This window comes from Vulpes vulpes, chromosome 13 (genome assembly GCF_048418805.1).
Source record: "Vulpes vulpes isolate BD-2025 chromosome 13, VulVul3, whole genome shotgun sequence".
Taxonomy (NCBI): domain Eukaryota; kingdom Metazoa; phylum Chordata; class Mammalia; order Carnivora; family Canidae; genus Vulpes; species Vulpes vulpes.
The window spans coordinates 136,354,511-136,370,007 of record NC_132792.1 but is presented as its reverse complement, the minus strand read 5'-3'; the positions used below and the strand labels follow the sequence as shown (position 1 = coordinate 136,370,007).

Sequence of the window (15,497 nt, the reverse complement as noted above, 5' to 3'; positions counted from 1 at the left end):
TTCCTCCCACCCATTCCTAGGATCCTGAGACACAAGTTCTCCACCTGTCTCCTACCTCCCATCCCACATCTGCACTGAAAGGCAAAGGCACCCTGCCCCCAGCTCAAGGGAAAAGCCAGATTAACCTTTCTGACACTACAGCAAATGTTAACAGTCTGCCCTGCCTTTCATAATGCCAATCCAGACACCAATCATTCACCGTCTGTTAGAAATACAGAGAATATATGTCAAAACTCACCCGCACATGCTGAATCGGAAAAGAGCAGTTATTACTGCAAACTCTATATACATTATTTATCAAATGAACTCTCTGCAGTAGGAATACAATTCATTTCTACTCTCTCCCTCTCTTGTTCTTTCATTTCAATAGGAGATGAAAGAAACCATATATAGAATCTTTCTGGGCATTACTCATGCAGCAGTGTCCCTGGCTAGGGTTTGAAGTCAGAGCTGTCTATTGCCTGAAGGGAGTGGGCTGCTCCGAGTGGGAGAGAAACAGCCCCTGTCTGCCAGGTTTTCTTAGGCTCCCTTCCCCATGGCCGCCACCACCACCCCACCTCCTGGAACTGTGAATAACTGGATCTTTCTTCAGCTCGCCAGGCACACTTGAAGGAGGTGGAAATGTTGGCTCAGAATAAGGCAAGTAATTTATAAGTGCATTTTCTTTGAACAACAACTTGAACAAATTATCACAAGGAGGGGAAGATGATTCCAATAGGTCTATTTGGGGTCAAAACCAGCTCCCACTTGGCTTCACAGTAGAGAATAGAAGAAATAAATCTCTTACTCAGGTTAGACTGATATAGGCCTTAAAGTGAGGACCACTCATTCTCAGAATCACCTTGGCTCAGAGTTAAGAGTTTTGGTTACAGTGATGGTAGTGATGTTGGAAGTAATGATGTTGGAGGTGTCCATTGTGATGGTGGAGGGGATGCTACTGCTGGGTATGGTAACAGGTGCTAGAGGTGCTAATAATGGTGTTGATAGTGGTTGTGGGGGGGGTGATGGAAGGGATGATTGATGCTGGTAGTGGAGGTGAGGATGGTAGTAAGGGGTGGTGGGGGTGGTGATGATGATGATCATGATCATGATGATGGTAGTGGTCTGTTGCGATGGTAGAATGTTACAATATAATCTTCATATTAAAGAGAATTTTCAGAAGGAATAAGCTACTTCTTTTGCTTCTATTTCAAGTCAGACCTCCATAAAACCCCTCCCTAACTCATGTCCAATTTTGTCTATCTCAGAGTAGAGGTTGCAAAATGGAAGTTCCATATCTGAGGGACTGACGGCCTGCTGGTGCCCATGGAACTTTCTTGACTTTGAGACTAGATGTCCTGACCATCTTCTTTCCTAAAAGCCAAATCTTTCTTGTTTTTAGAGCCCAGCTTAAGTGCACCTCCACACCTCTGGCCCATGGTGACTGCCCTCCCCAAACCTTGGTTATTTGGCTTAGCTCATTTATTGCCTTCATTATTTTATCTTTTTTTTTTTTTTTAAAGAAAAGACTTTATTTCTTTTAGATGAAGAGCAACGTAAGCAAGGGGAGAGGGGGAGAGAAAGAGAGAAGCAGATTCCCCTCTGAGCACAGAGCCTGACACGGGGCTTGATCTCAGATCTCATGATCCTGAGATTATGACCTGACCTGAAATCAAGAGTCAAATGCTTAATTGACTGAGCCACCCAGATACCCCCTTCATTATTTTACCCTTTGTGTTATGTTACAATGAGATCGTAAGGTCCTTGAAGACAAGTGCGTTTCTTGTCTTCCTTAATTCTCATGCTCTTTAACTGAACATATACTGAATAAATGAATGGATTGGTGAATGAATGTATGGTGCTACCATTTTCTCCCCCAAAATACATAGATGGCATAATGGTGCCTACAATAGTCAAGAAATTAATTTAAGCACAAACATCTTTTTTGGCATTGCAAGAAAGGGAGAATTTAATTACTACTAGTACTGCTGTTGCTGCTCTTACAGCTAATGTTTGTGGAATTCTGTGCCAGGCTCTGCGATAAGCAGGGCATGCACATTATCTCGTATAATCTTCTTAACACAAGCTTATGAAGTGTGTACTAGTTCCCCATCTTACAGTTGGAAAACTGAGGATGGGAGTTTCAATAATTTGTACTAAAGCTTCATGATTAAAAGTACTAACTGGATTCAGATAGACCCAAGCTCAAATACAAACTCTGTTATTTACCATTTGCATGGCTTTTATTAAATCAATAGTTATCTCAGGACCTTCATATCTTTATCTGTAAAGTGGGAAAATAGCACCTACTTGTACAAAGGAGAACTGAATGAGGAGAATCATTTATATATATATATATATATATATATATAATATAAAATATATATTATAAATTTTACACACACACTCATACACATAGTCATTTGCCCAGTGTCCAAGACAAAATAAGTTTTCAATAAATAGTTGCTCTTTTTCTTTCCTTCTTTATTTTTCTGCTTGAGGACTTATAGCTGTTAAGTGACAAAAACAGATATATGGTTATAAAGCCCATGGTCTCACATACCATATGTTCAGCCTCAAAAATAAGCTATTTCCCTGAAGACTGAGGCTGAGTCACAAGATATCTCCAGGAGTGATGATGCCACATGACCAGTTCTGTGAGAAACCAGGCCAGTTTGGGGGCCATCCCAGTAGTCTCACACCAATAGTAGTGTATAAAGCCAATGTCTATGGCCATCCCAGTAGTCTCACACCAATAGTAGTTTATAAAGCCAATGTCTTGTTCAGCAATCCACCTCCATGTGGTCCATCTATCATAGCCTCCGATCCCACCATCATCTATCATACTGCTGGGAGCAGCACCTATGGAAGCGGAGCCCCTCCAACACATCCACATGGTGTTGTGGGCCAGCCTTTGTGGGAGTCAGCTGGTCTGGGCCTCCCTGACAGCCCCGCAGCCCACGTGGGGCAGCTCTGGGGGCACATTTCTCTTCTGCTGCTTTACCCAAGTGTTAAAAATTAATTTAACTCTAATCACACTGACAGGGGAAAAGTTAATAGAAGTTTTATTTTTAATATATGAGGAACCTTAACAGGATTTAAAGTTAATGCCTCAAAAATGGGAAGGGCTGCTGACAATTTATCTACCAGAATCTGCAGACTTTAGTGGAAAGCTAAGGAAATGGAAGAAGTATGACTCCAGCAGCTAGAGGCAGATTTGAACTACCCCCCACAGCAATTGGGAGAAATCCCAGTAGACTGCCAACCCAAGAAATTGACTCATAAATTGCCCAAATCCTCAGTTTCCCCTTACTACCTGACCTCCAGTTTTCTTTACTATCCAGAAAAAATATCATTTCAATTTTTTAAGATATAATAGAGTTTTTCACTTAGAATCATAGAATTTTAGAGCTGATTTCTTCCAGCTATAATAATTTATGATACTAAGAGATGTGGAGGCAAAGTTTATAACAGAAAATGGTGCTGAGCGTGGGCCATACATTTTGTTTTAGACATGGCTCTTGGCTATTTTCAAAAGCTACTAACTTAAAAAAATCTCTCATGCAAAACATTCTTTAGCACTCTTAGACCAAGCTGCCCGAACTATTCATTGTCAGACTATATTTCATTCCAGAGACCAGCCCACTACTTTCACTTAGGAGTTCTTTCACCAGATGTTTATTGCGAACCTGCCAGGTGTCGGGTGTTTTTCTGGACATTTAGGTATATAGCAGCAAATTAAACAGACAGAAATTCTTGCCTTTATGGAACTTGCTTTCTACTGAAGAGAGACAAAAAAAAAAAAAACAGTAACAAAATAAATATTTATTATATTGTTGTATAGTGTATCAGAAAGGGTTCAGTGCTAGGAAGAAGACAAAGCACCTTATTTTTTTCTAAAGGAAAGTGATTGAGAGAGTCCTTTTTCAATAAGGTGGGCAGGAAAGGCCTTACAAAGAAATGACGTTTGAGTGAAGACCTGAAGGAAGTGAAGGACTATGAGACCCATGACCATCCAGGGGAAGAGCATCCTAGGCAGGAATCAGAAGTGCAAAGAGACTCAGGTAGATACTTGCCTTGTGTAATTAAGAATCATCAGGGGGAAGGGGAGAAGGGTGGGGGGTGGGGGTGAATGGGTGACGGGCACTGAGGGGGGCACTTGACGGGATGAGCACTGAGTGTTATTCTGTATGTTGGCAAATTGAACACCAATAAAAAATAAATTTATTATATAAAAAAAAAAGAATCACCAGGGGGCAGCCCAGGTGGCTCAGCGGTTTAGCGCCGCCTTCAGTCCCCGTGTGATCCTGGAGACCCAGGATCGAGTCCCACGTCAGGCTCCCTGCATGGAGCCTGCTTCTCCCTCTACCTGTGTCTCTGCCTCTCTCTCTTTCATTCTGTGAGTGTCTCTCATGAATAAATAAATAAAATCTTTAAAAAAAAAAAAAAAAGAACCTTCAGGAAAGCTAACATGGCTGGCCTGGGGTAAGTGAGGAAGACGGAGAAGTAGGAGATGTGGCCAGGGGCCTTTGAGGTGGTGGGTAGGGATAGGATATAGAAAGCTACCTGGGTGGTGACTGTACATTCCAATTGCCTAGAGTGATCTTGAATTACATCTGTTGTCCTGGTAGAATTATTAATAGAGTCACCGCTCATTCTCAAAATGCCCCAATTTGGATGATAAATTATTGTTGAAGAAGGTCATCAAGATGAAGTGACTGCCGGTTGACCGGTGAGCTCAACCTGGGCAATTAGAGGCTCCTCCCCACTGCCCTGTCCCTGGAATGTACATTCTGCCCACTGGTCCCATTCTAGGAATCACCCCAAGGACACAGCTTTGAGAGAGAAAATGTTATTGAAACCATCTGGAAGGTATACATGAGTGAACCCTCTTAAGGTCTCTATATAAACTTCTACAATGGGGGCAGGTAGATGTGAAGATCTTCTCTTGCAGCCACCCAAGACAACCTCACCTGTGAGGTCCCTTGTTATTAAACCTGCCACCCACCAATCCAGAGTCACCTGCCTCTTTCTTCATTCCCACCCTTCCACCGCGTCCAGGAACCAGTTTCAAACTTCACCCAAGGACCCAAAGGTTGCAAACCATCGATTGTATAGTCACTCTACTCGTGGACTACCGCTAGGACTTTGGTTTTTACTCTGAGCACAATTGAAGCCATGGGAGTTGAAACAGAATGTCAGGACCTGACTTACATCATCAAGGACTCCCTGGCTGCTCTGTTTAGAAGAGCCTGACCCTGGGGCAGACGTGGGAGTAAGGAAACAACCAGAGGATTTACCAAACTCCAGTTGCTCCCTCTCTCCCTGGAAGGCCCCCTTCCCACTTTGTTTGCAGTCTTTCAAGGCCTGATTTAAATGTCTTTTGAAATTTCCCCTGACAGTCTCACATCCCCCAATCCTCACAAAATTAAATTGTTCCTCGATTGATTTTTTGCACTTTATTTTCACATCCATTATAATGTTTGCACACTGTATTTAGTTATTAGTTGGCATGCCTGCTTCTACTGATAGACAGTGAAGATCTTTCCTCTGAAAAGGGAAACCCCTATTTATTGGGATTCTAATACTATGGTCTGAATATTTGTGTGCCCTTGAGATTTCCATGTTGAATTCTAAACCCCAAAGGTGTTTGGAGGTGGGGCCTTTGGGAGGAGATTAGGTCATGAGCTTGGAACCTTCCTAAGTGGAATTAGTACCCTTATAAAAGAGACACCAATGGAGTGCCCTGGCCCTTTCTGCCATGTTAAGATACAATGAGGACTCTGCTACCCAGAAGATAGCCCTCATCTGACCGTCCTGGCATCCTGATCTTGGACCTCAGCCTCCAGACCTGTAAGAAACAAATGCCTGTTGTTTATAAGTCACCTAGAGAGTGGTATTTTGTTATAATAGCCCAAATAGACTAATAGTATAAGCTAGATGCTTTGTATACTTTTTTTATTTTCCACTTAAAATTTACAATAATCCTAAAGGATGTAATATTGGCCATGTTCTAGTTATCTATGCAACAAGCCACCCCAAAACCTAGCACTATAAAATATCAGCCATTTCATTAATGCCATGGATTCTTGCAACCCTAAAGAATGATTCTATCACTGGGCCAGGAATTTGCACAAAGCATAGTGAATGCAGCTGGTCTCTGGTTAGAGTCGAACAGCCTGAAGCTAGAAGAGTCCAGGCTGGAGCATCCAGTGCCAAGATGATAGCTCCACTGGCATGTCTGGCCCAGGCCCTGGGATGATCAGCAGGCTGGTGTGCCTCCCTGTGGCCTCTCCAGGATGGTGGCTTATGTGGTGGTTCAGTGTTCCAGAAAACAAGGAGGAAGCTCCATGGCTTTCATGACCTGGCCTCACGAATCACATGGCATCACTTTCACCATAGTCCATTGATTGAAGCAATCATAATCTGCCCATTGAGGGGAGGTGACAGAGACCCCAACTGTCCATGAGAGGAGCCTAGAAGAATTTGAAGCCATGCTTTAAAATTGCCACAGGTCCCACTTTGCAGATGAAGAAACCACAGCTCAGAGAGTGTAGGTTACTTGTCCAACATCATTAAACATGAGGGAGCCAGTACTCAAAGTGCTCTGTCTGACTGCGAAGCATATGTTCTTTCCAAAATACCAGATGCCCATTGTGGGGAGGAGGTAATGTCTTAGTTCTATCACCCTGCACTTAGCATAGTTCAGCACATTATGGATGACTGACGGAATGAATGAATGAATAAATGTAACACAACCAGCTGCTTTTAAGCATTTTCTGCTTGCAGCCCTAAAGAATGATTCCATCACTGGGATTTCAATCACTGTGGCAAGAGGTAGGGGAGCCATCTGGGGGTATGGGGAGACATTTCAGGTAGAGTTCTGTCTGCTAAAACCCTCTTAACTGAAAGGCATGTTCTTCTTACTCCCATTACAGCCCCAAAAGACAGATTGCTAGAATCATTTAGAAGATGGAAAAACTGAGCAACGTTCTGGTGGTATCAGTAGTTAACAGGCCTAAGCCTGTCTTCCTTTCCCCTTAAGGATATTAGGAGCCTGAGAACAGGGAGACACTATCCATCTCTGAGAAACCAATCCGGCCCACCTCTCCCTCACCAATCGCCTGACCTTTCCATAAAGGTGAAAGCTGGCTAAAATGCATTACCCCTTGATAAGGTTTTACCTTTACCAAAAACTGCAAGTGTGTTGTGCTCACATTCTGGCTCTATCATGAATTCACTGTGTGTCCAGAAGAGCTCACCTCACCTCTCTGGGCCCGGCTTTGCTATCTGGGACTCAGTGGTCTGCAGTTTGATGGCTGCCCTTCCTTAGCCAGCTTCCTGTGATTCCGGGCAAGGGACTCCAGGTTTCTCTGTCCCTCAGCCCTCATGCCCGGACCATCATGAAGTCAGGCTTCACTTTATTTCTGAAATATTTTACCAAGCCCTTAGGTAAAGGGTGACAGGGAGTTTTTGCTTATTCTTGCCACTTTTCTCTAAGTTTGAAATGATTTCCATCCTTCCCTTTCTCATTCCTCCCATCCAGTCCAAACTACCTGGGCTGTGACAACTGTCTCTTAACTGTTGTTTGTTTCTGCTTCCACTTGCTCTCCCACTATTGACTGTGCACACAGAAGCCAGGATGGTCTCTGTTTTCTATTCATTTGTGTGTGTGTGTGTGTGTGTGTTTAAGAGAGGGAGATACTGAGAGGGAGAGAGACAATCTTAATCAGGCTCCATGCCCAGGGCAGAGCCTGACCCAGGCCTCAATCTCAAGACCCTGAGATCATGACCTGAGCTGAAAAGTCAGGTGCTTAACCAACTGAGCCACCCAGGCACCCCATGTTTGTGTTTTTCTTAATCATGGTAAAACATGCATAATATCAAATTTACCATTTTAACCATTTTAAGTGCACGATTCACTGACATTAAGCATGTTCACAGTTGTGCAACCATCATCACCATTTATCTCCAGAACTTTTCATCGTCTCTGATTGAAACTGAGCCCACTGAACATTTCCTCCCTTAACACCCCCCTGCTTGCAGCCCCTGGTCCCCACAATTCTACCTTCCATCTGCCTGAGCTATCTGGGAACATAGGTACCCCTCTCCAGGTACCTCATGTAAGTGAGATCATATATTTGTCCCTTTGTAACTGGATTAATTTCCTCCGCTTTTCCAGGTTCACCCATGTTGCAGCAGGTATTACAATTTCCTTCCTTGTAACACTGAATAATATTATGACATACTTTGTTCCTCCATTTATCTGTTGATGGACATTTGGGATACTTCTACCTTTGGGCTATTATGAATAATGCTACTGTGAACATTGGCTTATGGGATCATCTTCTTAAAAATACAAATCAGTTCCTGTCACTCTCTGCTCCCTTAAATCTCTCCATAGCTTCATGCTAAGAATAAAATCCAAACTCCTTTCCCTTGTCCACTAAGCTCTAGGGGTCCTTCTATCTATTTTCTCTCTCTGCTTCAGGCTCCAGCCATATGAGCCTTGTGTCCATTCCTCAAACACATCAATCCCGGCCTCATGAGAGCCTTTGCCTGTGCCTAGAACGCTTCCCACCAGACCCAAGCATGGCCAGCTCCTCTCCTCATTCAGGACTCTGCTCAGATATGTCTTCCTTAGGGAGGATTTCTCTGTGCACCAGAGCTGCAGTAGCCCATGTGCCCAACTAGTCACCAGGTCCTGTTTTGGAGTGTGTTTACTCCATAGCAGTTGCATCCCTGACATCCTGTAACACCCCTATTGAGAGCTGTCTTCTTCTGTTGAGCAAGCTGTAGAGCAAGCTGCCTTGTTCTCTGCTGAATCCCAGAGCCCAGACAAGGCCTGGCATACAGGGAGCACTCAGCATTTGTGGGATGAATGAAATCTGAATATGTGACTTGACAGTCCACAGTTAGTCACAAGACACCAAAATGATTTCCTGGAAGAGAAATGCAGGGCACATGATGTTGGTTCCCATTACATTGTTGTCTTGGTTGAGAACTATTCCTTCAGCTGCTACTTTGGCTACCTCCAAGTGAGGACCAGGGCAGACAAACCTCAGCATGACAGGGTATGCTTGAGATGCTATTACCCAAGGCATATGTCCACTCCCATCTATATCAGGCTTTGTGTTCCCAGAAAGCCCAGAGATGACAAGGGAGCCCTGGATAGGTCCAGTCAGAGCAATTCTTTACAGACTTGCCCCTAAGTCACATCATATATATAAGGAGAGAACCCATTAGTCTATGTCTTTCCAATTCAAAATGCTAAGTCATTTTTCAGGCTTGGCTTGATATCTCTTTCATCAATAAGAGTTACAGTCCTGCCAAGCTGGGAACAGATAGCTCTACCTGCTGCTGAGATAGGCAGTTGTGTAAAAGGTGAAGAGAATGCTGGTCTTAAGCTCAGTGGGTTCCACACATCTGCTCTTAGGGGCTGTCAGAGGCTCTCTTCCTGGGGGCTAGGGGATGTTAACAGGATGGCCTATCTTAGTGCCACAGTGATGAAATCCCCCACTGGAGAGACATAACCAAGACTTCTCCTGCTGTAAGCAATGAAGCATGGTGGATAGGGAGTAGATTGGAGTCCCGGAGGCCTAGTTACATGCCTTTTGCTAACTAGGTGGCATTGAGAAGCCTTTTAACTCATTAAGCCTCAGTTTCCTCAAGTGCAAAAGCAAGGAATTAGCCAGATGATCCATAAGATTCCTTTGAGAATGAAAATTCTAGAGCCCTTTGACACAGCAAAAGGGGACTGAGAGAGATGCAAGGGGCAAAGGGAACCAAACACTGCTTAAACTCCTGAAATCCCTTGCATCAGCTTATAGTTGGTTGTACTGTCAGGACTCCAAGCCAAGGGTGAATTTGTCTTTGTGGAGGAGAACAGGAGAGGAAATTGTTTCCCCTCCCTCCAAAATGAGCAGTTAAAGATCTATGGAATGCCAGTTGATGAGAACTGCTGTCTTGTTCTAAGGATGTAACTGGCTGTGCCTCTGGATCACCATGCTGCAATAGCTTCTTGGGACCTCTAGGATTTTTCTGTGTCCTTTTACAGAGGTCCCCTGGCCCTGACTACTGTATGCCATACAGTCCACCTGGTCAGGGTTTATGTGTCCATGAAGGATGAGCTTCATTCATTCATTCATCAAACAAAAAAGTGCTGAGCACTTACTTACTTTGTGTGGGCACTCTAAATCCAGAGATAAGGTATAGTCCATGTTCTCTAGGAGCTCCCCACCCAGAAAGTCCAGTAAACAGAGTGAGTTAAAGTCTGGCATGATAAGGGCCATGGTAAAGAGAAGGACATGCTGCCATGGAGGCCCTGAGCAGAGAGCTTAAGGTAGAGTTGGGAGGATGGTTTCCCTGGAGGAGGTGACCACTGAGCTATGTCTTACCTAAATATTTCTATTTTTGTCATCCCTAAAGGTGAAAATCAGCTCACGGCTACAAGGGACTATGGGGAGATAGTGATACCAGGCTGGGGGAGAAGAGGGAAGGTCTGATGAAGGGACAGAGAAAAGGATTATGAAGCCCTACTTGTGCCCAGCTTCTGCTGGAGGTCATAAATCTTTAAGGGTAAAGATGACAGATTGAAGATTTATTTTTCCCCATAGTGCCTGGGAAGGTAGATGGATGCCTAGATGGAATGTGGAAGGCTCTCTTGGGACAGGCAGGAGATGAATATGAGAAGCAGAGAGTTAGCCCTCCTGGAAGGACAGTGGTTTATAGGACAGGTCATAGGTCCAAGCCAGGTGGGCAGAAGGAGGGGTAGCAGGAGGGAGTGGGCCCAGGGGAAGATGGAGACCTGGAGAGAACAGTGAGCCAGTGTTGGTGGATGAGCAAGTGTTGCAAAGCCAATGTAAAACAAGCTGAAGGTTGTTGATGAGGCTGCAGATGAAGGTGACCTGTGCCCGCAGAAAAATTAAGACTCTCTGGGCTACAGAGAAGGAAGTTTCAGCAACGGAGGGTCTGCATCCCAAATATCAAGTGCAAGGATTTCTCCGGCTCTCTGGACTCAGAGGCCTCCCCTGTGTCCTACATGAGCAGGTAAGAGAGGATCCTCCTCAAAATTCAGCACATGTCAGTGGGGACTCTGTCACAGAGATGTCCTCCTTCCTCTGACACTTTAGTGAAGACTTAACACTCCTTATAGCTCCATCTTTTTTGTCACCCTTTCACCTTAACCTTCACAATGCTCCTCAGGACAGATGGCAACCACAAGAAACTAGTCTCCAGGGCTACTCATTTAGCAAGTGACCCAGCACAAATGCGAATGTCTCCTTGCTGGTGTTCACAACTCAATATATTCAGGAATCTAACATTTGCTAGATTTGCTAGAACAAGGAAAAGAAGAGGGGAAAAGGAGAGGAATACCCTTAAGCAAGCCCTGCTGCAGGCTCAGTGCACTCCTGACGTGTTCAGGGTGTGTGGGTGCCTGGGACATTGCTGTGGGCATGTGTGCATCTGTGTGTACGTGCATGCATGTATATTCATGTGTACATGTGTGTGCACATGCCTGTGCATGCATCTGTGCTTATGTGTGGGAGTGAGGAGCAGCAAAGGTCTCTGGAGAAATGGAAGTTTTGCCAGCCATTCCACAGATGTTGTGCGATCAGGCTGCTTAGACAAGCAGCTGTTTCCACGCAGTGTTTCTACGACTTCAAGTGGTCTCTGCTATTTCAGATGAAAAACAGCCCAATGTCCTTGCAGAACTTCCCCTGGTTTGCCACCATTTAAATGTGTTAGTAGGTGAAATACCAGCAGGCTGATCACTGGGTCAGGTGCTAGGACCTGACAAAATAGTAATCCTCTTAGTTTGGAGCCAGCCCCAATGAAGGACTAAAGCAGGCCCAAGCAACATCAACATTTCCTGGACCATCCTTTTGTGAAGTGCAGTGACCCTCTTGGCATGGATGGAAGCAGGACAGCTCAAAGCCACATCTGACTCCCTCTCTGGGCTCCTCCACCCGCCTTAGGGGTAGCAAGAGCTCCAGGCTCAGTCCTAGACTCTGGGCTTGCCAGTAGACTTCCAGGGACTACCAGTGTGAACAGGAACATTGAACCTGGTAGCTCTTGCTTCCCACCAGGGGAAATATATGATGGGTCATTCTCTTTCCATGGCTTTTAATTACCTCTGCTGCTCCCAAGCTAAGCCAGCACACTTAAGTTTCTGTGTATCCCATGTGACCATATATACCTCAGCCTGGTCAGAGGTGGACAGGGGAGCACAGTGGGCCACTGATTACCAGACTGGGAAGCCAGTAAAACTCCTGAATGCTCCTGAGAGTAAGATGTAGTGGGGGCGGTGGGGGGACAAAGCTAGAGTGACCATGCCAGGGCTCAGGAGCCCTCCCAGGGTAAGGAAACCAGGTATGGGGAGAACAGCACCTGTGCAGGTCACTGGAGCTCTGATGTGGCTTCAAAACCCCTATGTTCACACCTGGGGAAGATGAATCCAGTCCTTTGTTGTCTTTTCCCAGTGGAAAGTAATGGGCAGCATGATAATAATAGCAATAATAATAGATAACATTTATTAAACCCTCACTATGCACCAGGCAGTGTGTTAAAGGTTCTCAAGGATTATTTCATTAAATCCTCATAACAACCTTAAAAGATAGGAACATAATTGGTCCCTTCTTACATGTGCTGGAATTAAATTTGATGGTATTAACTGAGAAATGTTCCCTTACTGAGCTCCACACACCTCCCTCCCCACATAGGGCCAAAGACTTCATTGCCTCAAAAGCTACTCCTTGCCCACAAGTGAGGAGAATACAAAATCAAGAACAAAAACCAACCAACCAATAACAACAGCAACAAAACCCCCCAGAAAAACACAGAAATCGATTGTGCCCCCCAATACACATTGAAAAAGTCACGGTAGAGGGTACTATATTGAAATCCCAGTGGTTTTGATTGGCAAACACACTGGAACTTTTGGATTTGATATTTTATAGAGAAAATATTTTCTATGTTCCAGAAGTTTGACTTTGATTATCAAGAGTCAGAAGTGGGAGGGACTTAATATTGAAAGTGTCTGCCATAAACAGGGGCAGGGAAGAAGGCAGGATGATGAATGGTTCAAGAACCATGCCCTCCCCTCCAAAAACAAAAGGAGAAAGAATAAACTAAAAAGAGAAGGGAGGAAGAGGCAGAGGAGGGGAGGGAGGACAAGGAGGAGGACTAGGAGATGGGAGCAGGGGAAGAGCATGGGGGAGAGGTGGACAACCTACAGAGAAGCAGGGGGAAGACCAGGAAGGGAGACGAGCCAAATTCACTGCTGCTGTGGGTCTCCGAGAAGGAACCTCCCCACCTCCTCAGCGACCACCCTTCCCCCTTGATGCCACCACTATTTCCAGAAGATGATAGAAACCCACGTGAAATATTCCCTCGGTTTATGTCACAGGGAGCAGCACAAGGAGGTTGTGCCCTCTGGAACACACGCACACCCACATACTCTCAGACAGGCACAGACACACAGCAAACGTCTGGGGCACCCACACCTCCTGGGTGCCTCAGGGGCCGGCTGGTCCTGAAGGCTGTCTTAAGGGCTATCACTTTTCTCTTCCCCACCCCAGCTCACTGTGACTGCCAGGTCCCCACTTCTGGGCACCAAGAATGAACAATTATTTTCTCTTTGCTTTGATTTTTTTATTCTATAAATAATTAAGGTTAACATAAACCAAATAACTTATCCATGGCAAAAAAAAAAAAAGTTAGAAAATACAGATAAATAAAAGGAAAAATCATTAAAATCGCACCATGCGGAGATGGCTACTATTAATAACTTGTATATAAGGCATATCTACAGATCGACACACATTCTGTATCTTCATAGCAATATAGTTTCTAATCGGCTTTGCCATCAGTTAGAGGACTGGCTCCATAACTTAGACTATGTCACCAATACTTACAAAGCTGCTATTAGTTCAGGAATTTCTATCTAGTCCCAGAAAAAGAAAAGAAAAGAAAAGAAGAAAAGAAAAGAAAACATCATAGCCATCTGTGGCTGGAAGAATGTGCCTTGAGGGAAAGGAGTGACAGAGATGAGCTTCTGACCCAAGATTTAGGGCAGACTGAGTCAGCCGCGGGGCTTGAATTCTGTTGCAGCGGTTCCCTGGGTGCCGGCCGATGTCAGGCTGGGATGTCACTCTCCCCCTGCTGGTCATCAGGCTCTGCTCATTCAAAGTATGTGCTGTGCCTTCTTGCAACATGCCCTGAGTTAGAAAGCCTCCTTTCAGGACCAGAGAGATCTGCGTTGCAGAGCAGAAGGGCCAGTTGATCCAAAAGAAAGTGACAGCCACAGCTCCTTGGCCCTAGACAAGGTTGGAGACACATTTCCAACCACAGACTTAGAGTTCAGTGTGAAAAGATTTTAAAAGCCAGACACACAGGAACCATGAGTTCCCTATAATGGTTCAGATGAAATTATATTGGCCAGAACATTTTAAAAGCAAGCAGCTTATTTCAAACAGGGGCACACACAGGCTACTGGTGTGCACAGTGGAAACTCAATAAAGGAGCGCATCTAATGAAAACAGATAAAACGTACAACTGCAATTGCAGGTCATGCGTGAATTATTAACCTCGGGGAGTTTTCTATCAGTTCTGGGAACTATGGATCGTGTCTCTGGTATATAACTTGGGAGATATTGGATCTCCATTTCATAAGAGACAACTTGAGGCAGGAAATGCAGTTATTTCTCCTTTAAATATATGCTGTAATTACCAGTCGGCAATGACTAAATGTTATTATCCATCTGTTGGCTGTTCAGGGACCTGTAATGAGTAAACCTTAGCAGCTTCATACCATTTTCTGTAGCATAGTGTCTGGAGCATGTACACACCTGTACATATTTAGAATTTGTTTATTGAAAATTTTTATAGAGACCAAGAAATAAAAAAATCCTTGAACACATTTAAGACTTCTGCTCAATATCTTTTGATGAATGCTCATTGCCATCAGAATCAAACCTAAACTCCTTTGTTTGTGGTGTATAGATCTTGCCCAACTCACTCCCCAATTCTGCATCACGCCTCTTGCCTCCTTATGAACTATGTATCAGCCATTTTGGTCTTCAAGAGTCTTCAGAGGTACCAAGTTCTATTCCAACACAGGCCCTTTGCACATGCTTTCCCCTCTCCCCAGGCCATTCCTTTCTACCTCCACACTCTGTCTGATTTTCTCTTTCTCATTCTTCAGGTTCCAATGTAAATATCACTTCTTTGGTGAAGTCTTCCCTTAACACCTTTTCTTAAGTAGCTTCTGCCTGCCAGCAATATTCTTTATCTCAGCAATCTCAATTTAGGGTTGTTTAGGTATGGATTTACATGCTAAGCTTCATCTCTCCCAGAGGACAGAACAGCAGAGACTGTTTCTGTATTATTTACCACTGGAATTCTAGCAATGAGAATGCTACCCACTATCTACTTGTTGAATGGATAAATCATGCTATTTGTTACTTCTTGGATGTGATTTGTAAACGATGGATTTGAGTCAGAACCTATGACACATT

General features: G+C 44.4%; 1 protein-coding gene across 3 annotated transcripts in view; it reads left to right on the top strand.

Moving 5' to 3' along the window:
• The window catches only part of TNR (tenascin R), a 409,187-nt gene that overhangs the window by 273,433 nt on the left and 120,257 nt on the right, over positions 1–15,497 (top strand). The gene's annotated exons all lie outside the window — the stretch shown is intronic.